The sequence below is a fragment of the Lycium barbarum genome, chromosome 6, assembly GCF_019175385.1.
Source record: "Lycium barbarum isolate Lr01 chromosome 6, ASM1917538v2, whole genome shotgun sequence".
Classification (NCBI taxonomy): Eukaryota; Viridiplantae; Streptophyta; class Magnoliopsida; order Solanales; family Solanaceae; genus Lycium; species Lycium barbarum.
Window position 1 is genome coordinate 97,187,681 of NC_083342.1, and position 13,718 is coordinate 97,201,398.

Here is a 13,718-nt window from a genome sequence, read left to right on the forward strand (position 1 = left end):
CTAAAGTTGCACTACTTTTGTCGCAAAAACAGGCAGATGTAAACTCTTTTTGCTGAAAATTCTTAGAAGAAATAGTTGAGTTCTACTTATTTTCTTGTCTCGAAAAAAACAACAAAAACTAAACATAAAAAATATTGTTGTCCCCGAGAATCAGGGAGATTTTTAACACATGGACCACTTGAGCTAACTTTTTGCATTTGTTCAGAATATTCAAAACTTATATATGTACATAAACATAAAAAATCTACCCTCTATAGAGTGTATTTTTTTTATTTAAATCCGCCCCTGCATACAGACTACAGTCGACTTGGATGAACAAGATTATCTACAGTGAAGGGCTGTGGTGATTATAAACTCCATGTTCCATTTTTTAAAGTGTATTGTTCTATTGAAAAACATAAAAAGAATTGTTCGTAAAACACCTCAACCTATAGCATCAACATCCAAAAAGATCCAAGCAATCAATGTGACAAGCAGAAAAACAATTACTCATAACTTGTTGAATGAAGAAAGCAATGTTTACAGAAACAGAAAGGGGTCATCTAGTTCACATTAGTAGAATTTATGTATAAAAACTAGAGCAACAATGCTAGAAACAGCTAACTCACCAAAACTAAAACACAGGAATATCAATAATAGCCAAGCTAGTACAAATAAGAACTACTGACACACATTGCAAATAAACAAAAAGTAGCCATTGAAGGGATCTCGGTCGAGCAAGAAGAACCCCAGATAAACATCAGGATAGTTCAAAAGTGCGAAGCGGATGCTCAAAACTACCAACATATCAGCAGAAGCTTGTGTTGTGTTGAATCGGACAAGGGAGCTGCCAGGGCTCAAGCAAAGTATCCGGAATTTCAGGAATATCCACTGCAAGTCCATTAGCATCAGCCCAGAAACGAGTGAGCGAATTAAGTGAATCCAACCGTTCAGTCAGTTCAGCCATTTGAGCCCTCAGCACATTGTTCTCCGCATCGACGCCATGGTAATTTATTCCAACAGCATCGATCCTCTCGCGCCAAATAGTGTTCTGATTCTGCAGCTGTGTTAATTGGCTCATCAACTCCTCCAAATGCTGCTGCTTCTTCATCCGTGACCGCCTTGCAGATTCACGGTTAGACTCCATTCTCTTTCGTTTTCTCTCATCATTATTAGCAGCATATCGCTGACCCTCAGAGCCCGAACTAGCTGGTTGCTGAGTCGAAGCCATGTTTCGTTTCGTTCAATGGGAAGTTAATTTAACAACAATAGGAATTCAAAGAAAGGGTAACGTAAACTACCGTGTTCTTGTTGGAATCACCAAAATTTGGTGGTTCTAATACCTTAAAGCGCGCTAACGAATATTTGAATTATTGTTCTTGAGGGGGGGCTAGTTCATGAAAACACGTAGAACCAGTACAGGAATACTACGGAGAAAGAGTGCATAATGCGAATTCGACGCATAAGGGTCATGTAGAAATTGAAGCTAACATAAAGACTATTTGGGAAACCACAATCTATGGGTCAAAAAATAATTAACAAATTTGTAATACTTTGATTGTTGTGTAGGTCTCCAAATCCAAACAGTGCTTTCAACAATTAAAACGCAAATCAATCTGCAAAACAGAAAACAGAACATCTAGGTATTAGGAAAATTGCTAAAAATAAACAAATTCAACAATATCATGAGTATCAATCAACCCAAAAGATAAAAATTACTAATATAAAAAAAAATTAACCCGAATGATCGGCTATATGAATCTTATATATCCTTTTAGATCTATTTGATTCTAAAAAGGGTTCAGGATTACTCATAATAAGACTAATTCTACAAAAACTCTCAAGCCACCCAAAATTCATTATTTTAACAAACACATGTACCACCAAGAGCAACAGAGACGAAAAAAAAAACCCTCAAACACAAACAAAAGAAAAAAGAAAAGAAAGAGAACAAAAACAAAAAAGGAAATAATGAAGGCAAAGAGAGAGAAATAATAGAGACGTACCTATAGATGTAGAACCGAAAGTGGGCGAAAAGAAGGTCTAAAAGGCGGGTGAGAGGGGATTTATATAGGGAGAGGAAGTAGGTTTTTTCGTAAATTCAGGCAAATATTTTAATGTTTTATGAAAGAAAAATGTAGTGCGATAGGTGTAATCAGGTAATGTGATTGGCGTGTAAATTGAAAAAGTAGTGATGACAGCTAAGCGAAAAAAGAAATACTGTGGGTATATCCATAAGAATCTTCCCCGTATCTTCTTTCTCTGTGGGCAACGTTTTTATTTTTTTGACCATCCAATCCAATTCGTTGTCCTTTAAGCCGATTAAGGCCTCCTTTGTTGAAATTTTCATCTTTAATTATTCATGTCTCAACAATTAAATCAGTTTATTTTTTAAATTTGAATCTTAATGATCTAAATTTAATCAGTAAGTGAGTTTATTTTTACGTTACAACTTACAACCACTAAATAATTTGAATAGATTTGAATGATTAAAATCTGTAACAAAATCTTAATTATTCATATCTCAACAATTAAATCAGTTTATTTTTTAAAACTGAATCTCAATTATCTAAATTTTAATGATTAAGTGTATTTATTTTAATGTTACAATCACTAAATATGTCTGAATAGTTTTGAATGATTGAAATTGTCACAAAATTTTAATATTATTGAGATCAAAGTAAAAATTTAGGATTTCTAAGAATCTAGAATTTCTATAACATGTTGCACCATTAAAAAGGATGGAAGAATAAAGTACTAGGCATAAAATGTATGATTTTGTCAAATCAAAAGCAATTATGAGATGTAAAATTATATGTTAGATGTGATCAATTTATGACTTTTGACATATTTTCGTTTATAAGCACTTTGTTTTTTACCAAATGTGTAGCTAAGTCATAGATATATACAGCTACTTGTACTAGCTTATTAGTCTAGCAAAATATCCGCTTTATAAGGAGTAAACAGTTATAGTTATATCTATATCCATATAAATAATAAAACTAGGTATACACAAGGTGATGTGACACCTCTTTGTGGCCTGGAAACTTAATTATCTTTTTTCACCTTTTTTTTCTATTTTTTTCCATTTATGTGTTATGTTAAAAGTACTCAAAAGTTACTTATCTTAAGTAAATGGGTGCTCTACATGACTTGTAGGTGGGTGTTTTATAGTCCCTCCATGTAATGTCAATGTACATATTCCAAATCTCAAAAGTCATTTCTTTTGCAATTACTCAATGTTATATTACCCTCTTCATTGTCTTTACTAGTACCTATTAGTATTACTAGATGGCGTATGATCGTGCTGCGCACGGGCCCAATAGTTTGAATTATAGTGTATCTATGTATATGAAGTTGTGTTTGGGTAGTGATAATATATATATATATATACACACACACTATATTCAAAACACGATTAATATAACATTGTAGTTTGTGCTCCATATTCAAAACTTTATTATATTAGTGTTTGCTACGAATATAAAGTTTGCAAAAATTTATTAATACTTTTTAAAAGAGAAGATTTATTTAAAAGAAAACTATTTTCCTCTTTTTGAGACAAAACAACAGCAATTTTAAGCATTAGTTGATACTTTGAATTTTAAATCGATTAATTTAAAGGTGTAAAACATTATATTATTAATGTATGTAGATTGGACCTAAACAATACTTATTATTTTTTATCAAATTTTGATTTGAATAATTCTAATTCAACTTATTAAATTAATTTTACATGTTTAAAACGAAACAAAGTAGAAATTGTAGGGATCTAGTAGCTTAGTTGGTTGACTACCTGAACTTTCACCTTGTTGGTGAATGTTCAAATCCCCACGTTGTAATCTCCTCCCCATTTCCCCTTCCCCTACCTCCTATGTAATAAAAACAAATTGAAAAAAAAAATAGAAATTTGATTTTCTATTTAAACGAAGAACTACTATTTTTTAATTTTTGGTAAATATTCTTGATTTAGCTCATTTTACTTGTCATGTCTTTTGCATGTTTTTTTTAAGGAAATGTCACTAATTTACCTTATTTATTATTTGATATCTATTTAATATTATTTTTTCTTTTACGACATTAATCTCTTTTCACATTTATTAGAGTAAGAATAAAAATGAAAAAGTAATTAAATTCTATCTTATTTTAAAATATAAATATTTTAAGTATATTTATTTTAGTAAACATAACAAATAAATGACATGGCGGAATAAAAAATACAACAGTTGAATATCTAGATTAGATCTCAGGCTAATATAAGAAAAGAAAGGAAATTGCATGGTTTGGCTACTTAACCTTTTGAAGAAAAACAATAATATGGGGTTCACGTTTTTGCTGTACTCTCACTAATGGGTTGGTTCGCATGTGACAATGAATCCACCATTATTGACTTAATGGGGATACTTTGGGAATTACATGAATATTGTTCGATTTTTTAATATGGGGTGTATTTTTTTTTTTATATTACTTGTTTTTTCAATATGGGGTCCACCCTTTTTTTACATGAGTTTGGAGGTAGTGGGGTCCACTTTTTAAAAAAAATTGTATTGTTTGATTTTTTTAGTATGGGATTCACTTTTTTTTTTGCTGTACAATAATTTTATTTGCTCCCACTAATGGGTTGGTACGCATGTGACAATGAATCCACCATTATTGACTTTATGGAGATACTTTGAGAATTACATTAATATTGTTTGATTTTTTAATAAAGGGTGCACTTTTTTTTATATTTTTTTGTTTTGATATAGCTTGATTTTTTTAATATGGGGTTTACTTTTTTTTTTAACATGAGTTTGAAGGTGGTGGGATTCACCTTTTTATTTTATTTTTTATATGAGTTTGGAGGTGATGGAGTTTTTTTTTTTTTTTTAATGAGTTGGAGGACGGACGACGATCCTCCTCCTCCGAGCTCATGTTTCTATAATAGTAAAAATTTACATATTTAATGCTAGCTGTAAGTGGGGTCCTTCTTTCTGAATAATATCTATTGGTTAATCTTCTAATCAACTGTGTCAGGAGATCATGTGCATTCAATCAAAATCGTGATATACTTTTAATTTTTCTCCTCTATTTTTTTTTTTGGCTTTTTTATGATTTCAATATGGAATTTGAGGATACCGTAGCTGTTTTGGTACCCTTTCCCTTCCCTAATTTTTTTTTAATATGTATTAATGCCATGATTTTCAGGCAAAAGACGGAATTTGGCAGTGAAACATAAATGTAACGTTTGTTTGTTGGCTCTTTCATGTAGGAAGAGTTACATTCTATGTTTCCCAATTCTTGAGCTCTCTCTTTGCAGCTTTTGCAGGGATGCCGCCAAGCTTTTTTCTCTCCCTTTTATGTCTCCAACAATGATGCAAGATCAAAAGTTTATTGGCTTCAATTAGTTTGGTAGTTAATGGTCACCGCAGTCTATACATGTTATGCAAAATGTAAATAGTACTATTTTCCATTCGTTTTCCTCCTAATTTTGTGAAAGAGATTAATTCCGTGATTATTCTCATTGATTGAGTTGGTAAATATACCATAGTTACAATGTCCTATTAGGATACAAACTATACTAACCTAAAATAGAAGATTTACAAAATATTCTTTTACTACATATTTACACTATTTATCACACCCCCGCAGTCGAAACGGGAGGTTTACGACCACTGAGACTGTCCCGAAAATCCTCAAATAAGACCTGTGGCAGTCCTTTAGTGAAAATATCGGCGAGCTGATATTGGGACGGAACATGAAAGACACGGACGTGGCCGCGCGCCACCTTTTCACGAACAAAATGTATATCCATCTCAATGTGCTTGGTGCGCTGATGTTGGACTGGATTTCCTGACAGGTAAATGGCACTGACATTATCACAATAAACCAAAGTAGCCTTAGGGACCGGACAATGTAGTTCCAAGAGTAGGTTACGTATCCAGCATGATTCAGAGACAACATTAGCAACCCCCCTATATTCTGCTTCCGCACTGAAGCGGGAAAGAGTAGGTTGGCGCTTAGATGACCAGGATATCAAATTATCTCCCAAAAACACGCAATAACCCGACGTTGAGCGTCTTGTGTCTGGACATCCCCCCAATCAGCATCAGTGTATGAAACCAAATCAGTAACTGAAGATGAGTAGAGATGCAAACCATGATCAAGAGTACCCTGAATATACCGAATAATCCGCTTAAGAGCAAGCATATGCGTATCTCGTGGAGCATGCATATGAAGACAAATCTGTTGTACAGCATAAGAAATATCCGGTTTGGTGAAGGTAAGATACTGAAGAGCACCTGCAAGACTCCGGAAATGAGTGGGATCTTCAAACAGATCGCCAGAAGAGGCACTGACCTTCGGTTTAGTGTCAACCGGAGTGGAAGAAGGCTTACACGATGACATTCCTGCACGTTCAATAATGTCTGTAGCATAACTTCGTTGTGATAGAAACATACCACCCTTGTGACGGGTCACCGCAATGCCAAGAAAATAATTCAAAGGACCTAAGTCCTTCATAGCAAATTCTGAGCCAAGAAGGTCCATAATAGAACAGTGGAGAGCATCTGAAGAAGTAGTAAGAATAATATCATCCACATATAGTAAAATGTAAGCCAAGTGGTGCCCTTTGCGATAGATGAACAAGGAGTGGTCAGACCTGCTATTAGCAAAACCAATGGAATAAACAAAGTCAGCAAATCTTTTATACCAAGCTCTCGGTGCCTGTTTAAGCCCATATAAGGACTTGCGCAACAAACACACATAATCGGGACGAGATGGGTCTCTAAAACCCATAGGCTGATGCATATAAACCGTCTCCTTGAGCTCGCTATGAATAAATGCATTTTTGACATCCAACTGATGAATGGACTAATGTTTAGATAGAGCTAGACTTAAGACAGTGCGGATTGTTGCTGGCTTCACGACCGGACTGAAAGTCTCACCACAATCAATGCCAACCTGCTGTGTTTTGCCATCACCTACAAGACGGGCTTTATGCCTCTCAAAATCACCATTAGACTTTTCTTTATGAGTAAAAATCCACATAGACCGAATAACATTCACATTAGGTGGACGGGGTACCAAATCCCACGTCTTATTTTTAATAAGAGTATCATATTCATCATCCATGGCCAATTTCCAATTCAGGTCACGTAGCGCATCCAACGGTTTACGAGGTATGGGGGACTTGGTAACTGCCGCATGTAGATTAAATGGGTGCTTGGGTTTGAAAATCCCGCGCTGACTACGAGTGACCATGCGAGTGTGGGTATTGGGCTGGACAGGTGGAGGAATGGTCGAGTTTTGTGGGCTGGTGGCAAGCTGGTGGGGGAGAGGGGCGGACTGGTCCTGCGTAGAGGACGATGGAGGCTGCTGCCTAGTTAGGGAGGGGTCGGCGTGGGCCTGAGTCACGGGCAGCGACGGAGGGGGACAGGGCAGCGGTGGTGGGCTGGCGGCTATATGATGGATCAAGTAAGGAGAGAGGCCATCATCAAGGAAGTCATAAGTGGTGGGAGTCGGAGTATGGATTTTGGAAAACGAAAATTGAGTCTCATCAAATAAAATGTGACGACAGATAATGATTTTATTTGAGGATAAATCAAAACATTTGTAGCCACGATGGTTTGGTGGATATCCCAAAAAGACACATGGAGTTGACCGAGGGTGCAACTTGTGAATAGTAATAGATGGAAAAAGGGGATAACATAAACACCCAAAGACTCGGAGATGAGAATAAGATGGTTTCCGTTGGTAAAGGACCTCTAAAGGTGATTTGTGACCCAATAGCTTACTTGGTAAAATATTAATGAGATACGTCGCCATTTGCAATGCATGATGCCAAAAAGACGGAGGAATGGAGGCATGAGCAAGAAGAGTCCGGATGACATTATTTAGTGAACGAATTTTCCTTTCTGCTTTCCCATTTTGAGAGGATGTATGAGGACACGAAAGACGGAAAGACATCCCATTGGACGCACAAAATTTTCCGAATTGACTATTAGTATATTCCCTCCCATTATCGCATTGGACATTCTTGATAGGACGTTCAAATTGAGTAAGAATATGGGTCTTAAAATCCATGAATTTTGAGTAAACATCAGATTTTCTAGCCAAAGGGAAAGTCCACAAATAGTTGGTAAAATCATCCAAAAACAGAATATAATACCGATGCCCCATAGAACTCAAAATTGGAGAAGTCCACAAATCACTATGAATAATGTCAAATGGAAACAAAGTTTCGGAAATAGAACTAGCAAATGGCAACTTAACATGTTTACCAAGAACGCAAGAATGACAAATACTAGATGAACTAGAACTATTACATTCAATGCTTTTATTATGCCTAAGAAGATCCAAAATAGAAGCTCCCGGGTGGCCCAAACGATCATGCCGACGTGTAGAAGACAAGGCAGCAAAAGTTGATGGTGAATTGGTGGGATATTTGAAGGTGGACAATGGATAAAGAGCACCCCTACTATGACATCTCATGAGAGCCATCCCCGTCCGGAAATCCTTCACAGAAAACCCATAAGGATCAAATTCAACACTTACAGAGTTATCAGTAGTAAATTTACGAACCGATATTAAATTCTTTATGAGTTTTGGCGCATGAAGGACATTGTTTAACAATAAAGGAGGGTTCGGGGGAGGCAATTTAGCATGACCACAACCTCGAATTGGAATTGAATTACCATTACCAACAATAATGCCAGTATTACGATTGCTCAAATTAAAATAAGACGAGAGAGTACCTTTTGTGGATGTCATATGGGACGTGGCGTCGGTATCCATATACCAATTCTGATCGGGTTGGTTCAACGTCATCGTGTGCATGGTCGATTCAATATCAGTCGGAGTCCATTGCGTCATTGGGCCCGCGACTTCATACGCCTGCTGCTGTGGTCGCGAGCCCAAAATTCCAGGTTGGGCCAGCGACCTGGGGCCAGACGAAGGAGATGGTGGCTGCCACTGCTGCTGTGGCCGAGCCCACTGCGTGGTAGGATACGGGCAAGGGGGAGCCCACTGAGGCATCCATCCCCACTGCCACGGTGAGGAGGGTTGTTGCCACTGTTGCTGGTCACCTGAGGGACGTCCTCCACGGCGTCGGCTGCCACTGCCGCCGCCAGAACCACGGCCACCGCCGTTATTATTCTCGCCGCTAGAGCCACGGTTTTTGTTGTTATTTTTGCCCCGATGATGGTGAGAACGACCAGAATTTTCCAGAGGAGTAGAGTCATCAAACTCACGTTTGGAATTAGCCACCATAGCCGCGGGCGAGTCATCATGCATTTCAGCCAACGCCTTTTCCTCAAGGCACAAACTCGACCGAGCTTCGGAGAATGGTGGAAGAGGCTTACTTTGGCGGATGTAGGTACCCACGTTCTTGTACGCCTCGGTGAGTCCAGCCACCAGTTGGAGAACGAGGTGGTTGTCGGTCACCGGAGCCCCCACACTCTTGAGTTGATCGGCCAAGGTCTTGAGACGTTGGCAATACGCCGAAGCGTTTGGAAAATCCCGCATCTTGACATGAGAGAAATCATGTTCCAATGCAACGGCACGGGAGTTTTTGTTGTCTTGAAAAGATTACGGAGGCGATCCCAGGCCTCCTTTGCCGATAGATCTTCTTCGATGATCGTATGCAATAAGTCAGTGGAGATGGTTGCATACACCCATTGAAGTACCGTGGCATCCAAAGTGGACCACAACTCCTTTTCGTCGTCGGTGGTAGGAGCCTTCTCCTTTCCGGTCGGCAGAATGTGGGAAAGGACACTGTGAGACCGGGCATGAAGCTTGAATAATTCGGCCCAAGCTGAATAATGATCCGTTTCCATCTCAAGAATGATAGGGATGTGATTCTTGATGTTGGAGACAGCCAAAGCAGGATGGAACTTGGTGTCTGCCATTGATGGAAGGCAAGAAAGTGGACGGAAATCGAAGAAGAAGAAGACGTCGGGAAAAGGGGTATAGGAAGTCGGAGAATTAGGGCCGCGGAAGAGAAGAAAAAAAAACCCTAGTATCTGATACCATGAAAGAGATTAATTCCGTGATTATTCTCATTGATTGAGTTGGTAAATATACCATAGTTACAATGTCCTATTAGGATACAAACTATACTAACCTAAAATAGAAGATTTACAAAATATTCTTTTACTACATATTTACACTATTTATCATTTTGTTCTTAATTAATTATTTCCTTTCTTCTATTCTTGAGATAATTGTTCTTACTAATTTTTTTAGGAACATTCTCATGTTTGAGAAAATGGATGAACAATTATGTAATACAATGTGCGATCTGAAACAAGAGCGTTATAATCCAAGAGAGATATCATATATCAGTGAATAAGATGTTTGTTTCTTCATGAGAGGTACTTTTGTGACAATGACACCAACATATGAAAAAACTGAAGACTTCTACAACTCCGCTATCTCTTGAAATTGTTTTAGATTTATGGATTATTCTGCTTCTGACACTTCACTCATATCTTCTATTAAGTTCAAACAGATCAAGAGTTAAGTTTTAAGCTTTCAAATTTGTATCTTATCTTTGTTTCTTCGTTATCAACATGAAGCATAAAGTTTGATATTTTTTAAGGAGTTTTCTTTGGCATCCCGATGCAAAGCATCGTGCGATAGTAAGGTTCAGGATTTTTTTAAAGAGTTGAATAGTATTATTTACCTCAACAGTCGTAGCAATTGGTCAACTTTAATTAAATTTCATAGATTAGGAATCAGTTTCCATAATAGTCTCCTAAAACAAATCATAAAGTGAAAAACAAAAGAAGGAGAGTGAATTCAATTTTTTTTCTCATTTCATTTTTTTTTTTGTTTCCTTCCCCTTTTTACTTTTCTTCTAATACTATCTAATAAAATGGGATAAGCAGACAGGGCGTCGACACGCCTGCTTGGCATTTTAGGGGCATTTCAGTCATTGTCGAAATGGGGCAATGTAATTGGCTGAAAAGGCATCTTACTGTAGCTTAAATATAGATATTTGAGCGAGTTGACCAAATTGCCCCTTGCTTATCTCAGCATACATCACCACATAATCCAAAAGCTTTTCAGGATAATTTCGGTATTTTGTAAACTCTCGAGCTTTAAAGATATTGTACTAGCTTGCAATACAGATGTACTTTTTCACCTTGGACAAAAAAACCAGCCAATGTTTTACTTATTACGCGTGCCAGTCGAAAAGGTTGTACTTCAGCTTTCCTACACCTCTAGGGCCCATTTGCATTTGTTTGGATTTTCTTGAAAACCTGTGGACCCCAGCTTCAATTTTGCATCCATTTTTCTTTACCGTTGCTTGCCTATAACTCTTTGTAATAACTTGTCCTTTTAGTGGCAGCCTGGGGTCCACAAGTTTTCAAGAAAATTTAAACAAATGCAAATGGGACCTAGAGGTGTAGGAAAGCTGAAGTACAGCCTTTTCGACTGGCACGCGTAATAAGTAAAACATTGGCTGGTATTTTGTCCAAGGGCGAAAAAGTACACATATATTGGAAGCTAGCACAATATCTTTAAAGCTCGAAAATCTACAAAATACCGAAATTATCCTGAAAAGCTTTCGGATTATGTGGTGATGTATGCTGAGACAAGTAAGGGGCAATTTGGTCAACTCACTCAAATATCTATATTCTAGCTACATAAGAGGCCCTTTCAGCCAATTACATTGCCCATTTCAACTGAAATGCCCCTAAAATGCCAAGCAGGCATGTCGACGTCCTGTGTGCTTATCCCTAGATAGTAGAAAATTAACATTTTCTCATCTCTCTCAAAGATCTAAGCACATAGAATTTATGAAGTTGGAATATTCCAAAATTTACAACGATTATACTAGTCAAATTATATTTTCATAAATATCACCTAAAATCTTCATAAACAAATATAAGAGTGCACGTCATTCCTAAACATGTCAAGTGTTGATCAAAAAGGTACTTAGGAGAATAGGAAAGACAAAAGAGGAAATGCTTGAATAATCTATAAAAATTGAATGTAAAATTTTGTGTTATGTTTAGCTTGATTTGATTTACTTCCTCCGTTCATTTTTACTTGTCGACTATGGACTTTTCACACCCCTTAAGAAATAATAGATGAAATGTATAATTTATCATGATACCTATATTAATTCGTGCATATTTTTAATGAACTTGAAAAATGATTTGAAATAAGTAACTAATACTACGGGTAAAACAGGAAAAAAAAATCATCTCTTAATATGCTAAAAATGACAAGTAAAAGTGAAAATGTATTTTTAGAGGCCTCACGTGGTTATGGAAGACAAAATAAATTCGCAGCCTAAAGTCAAACTTTAATAAAAGATAACAACATCCCCAGTGAAATCCCACAATGTGGGGTGTGGGTAGGCTAAAGTGTATGCAGACCTTACCCCTACCTTAAAAGGTAAGGAGACAGTTTTCGAAAGACCCTCGGCTCAAGAGAAAGCATGGCAAAAAAGGTCAGATATGGACAAACAATTCAAAGCAGTATGAAAATGAAAATAACGAAAGTGAAAAAACCATGATAAAACAGTCTGGAAAAAAAGGAGTAGTATGTCACGCCCCGAACCTGGGCCAGGATGTAACACGACACTCGATGCCTGACCGCGTGTGATTGAGTGAACCACATGGCTTGCTGAATTAATATGGAAAATGTATTGATACCGAGTATAAGGTAAAACATGAATAGTCTGAATAAAACATATGACCTCATAATAATACTGAAAATACTGTTTAAAACATAAGAGCAGAAAATAGTGTGAAACATGGTTGTGTAGCCCACAAGGCTAAACATTACTGAATACCGAACATGACATACTGACTAGTCCATGAAACCTCTGAACATGAATCTGAATACTAAATTTACCGGGACAAGGCCCCCGGCATACCTCTACTACCGAACATGACCTGAACATGAAATAACAATAACCCCCCGAATGAAGTAGGGCTCACCAATAGTTAATACGAGATAATCCTAGCGAGCCGATCTATCATTCTGTAAATCAATGCCAACATCGTGAAATGCAGGCCTCGGGCAAAAGGGACGGAAATACACTGGAATTGTACTTGTATATAAAGCAATTGAATGAAATAATAGTAAGTGGGGTGCTCGAGGAATGGGCAACCCAAATCAATAACATGGATACATGAAGTAATACGAAACTGAAACTGTAACTGCGTAGCTGAAACTGTAATTATAAGCTTAAACTGAAACATGGACATGATTATGATCTGTCATGATAAAGCTATAACATGAGTAAATCATTTTAAGTGGGAGAACCTTAGTATAACCGACAACATGAAATCACCACTTGAGCACGTGGAGTCTAGCACCTGGCCTGGCAAGCAAAGCAATCCCATACCTTGCAGGGGTATGAGACATGAGCATGACATGAAAGGATCCAATCAATAGTCTAAAGGTATCGTCCTAACTGGGCGGAGCGATCCTTACCTTACGTTGACATACGTAGTTTCAGGTGGTCTGCACCTTCTCGATAAAGCTATGCTACTCCCTAAAATACTGAATATGTACATGGTTGGCTTAAAAGCTCATAAATTTCATAAACATGGTTTGTAAATAATTTCACATGAAAATCTGTATAAATATATGTATATAAATTTTTGAGACATGAAAACATGTAAAAATTCATAGAATAGAATAATCTGAGTTCATAGCTGATATCTGAGAGCTCATGCAAAAAATAACACGAGCATACATGGATTACGAACATGTTCATGACAATCGTAATGATATAC

The 13,718-nt window shown here is 37.0% G+C and overlaps 1 pseudogene; it reads right to left on the minus strand.

Annotated features, from left to right (window-relative positions):
* Positions 1-467: 467 nt before the first annotated feature.
* Positions 468-2,132, minus strand: LOC132644939 (bZIP transcription factor 53-like; annotated as a pseudogene).
* Positions 2,133-13,718: the final 11,586 nt, after the last annotated feature.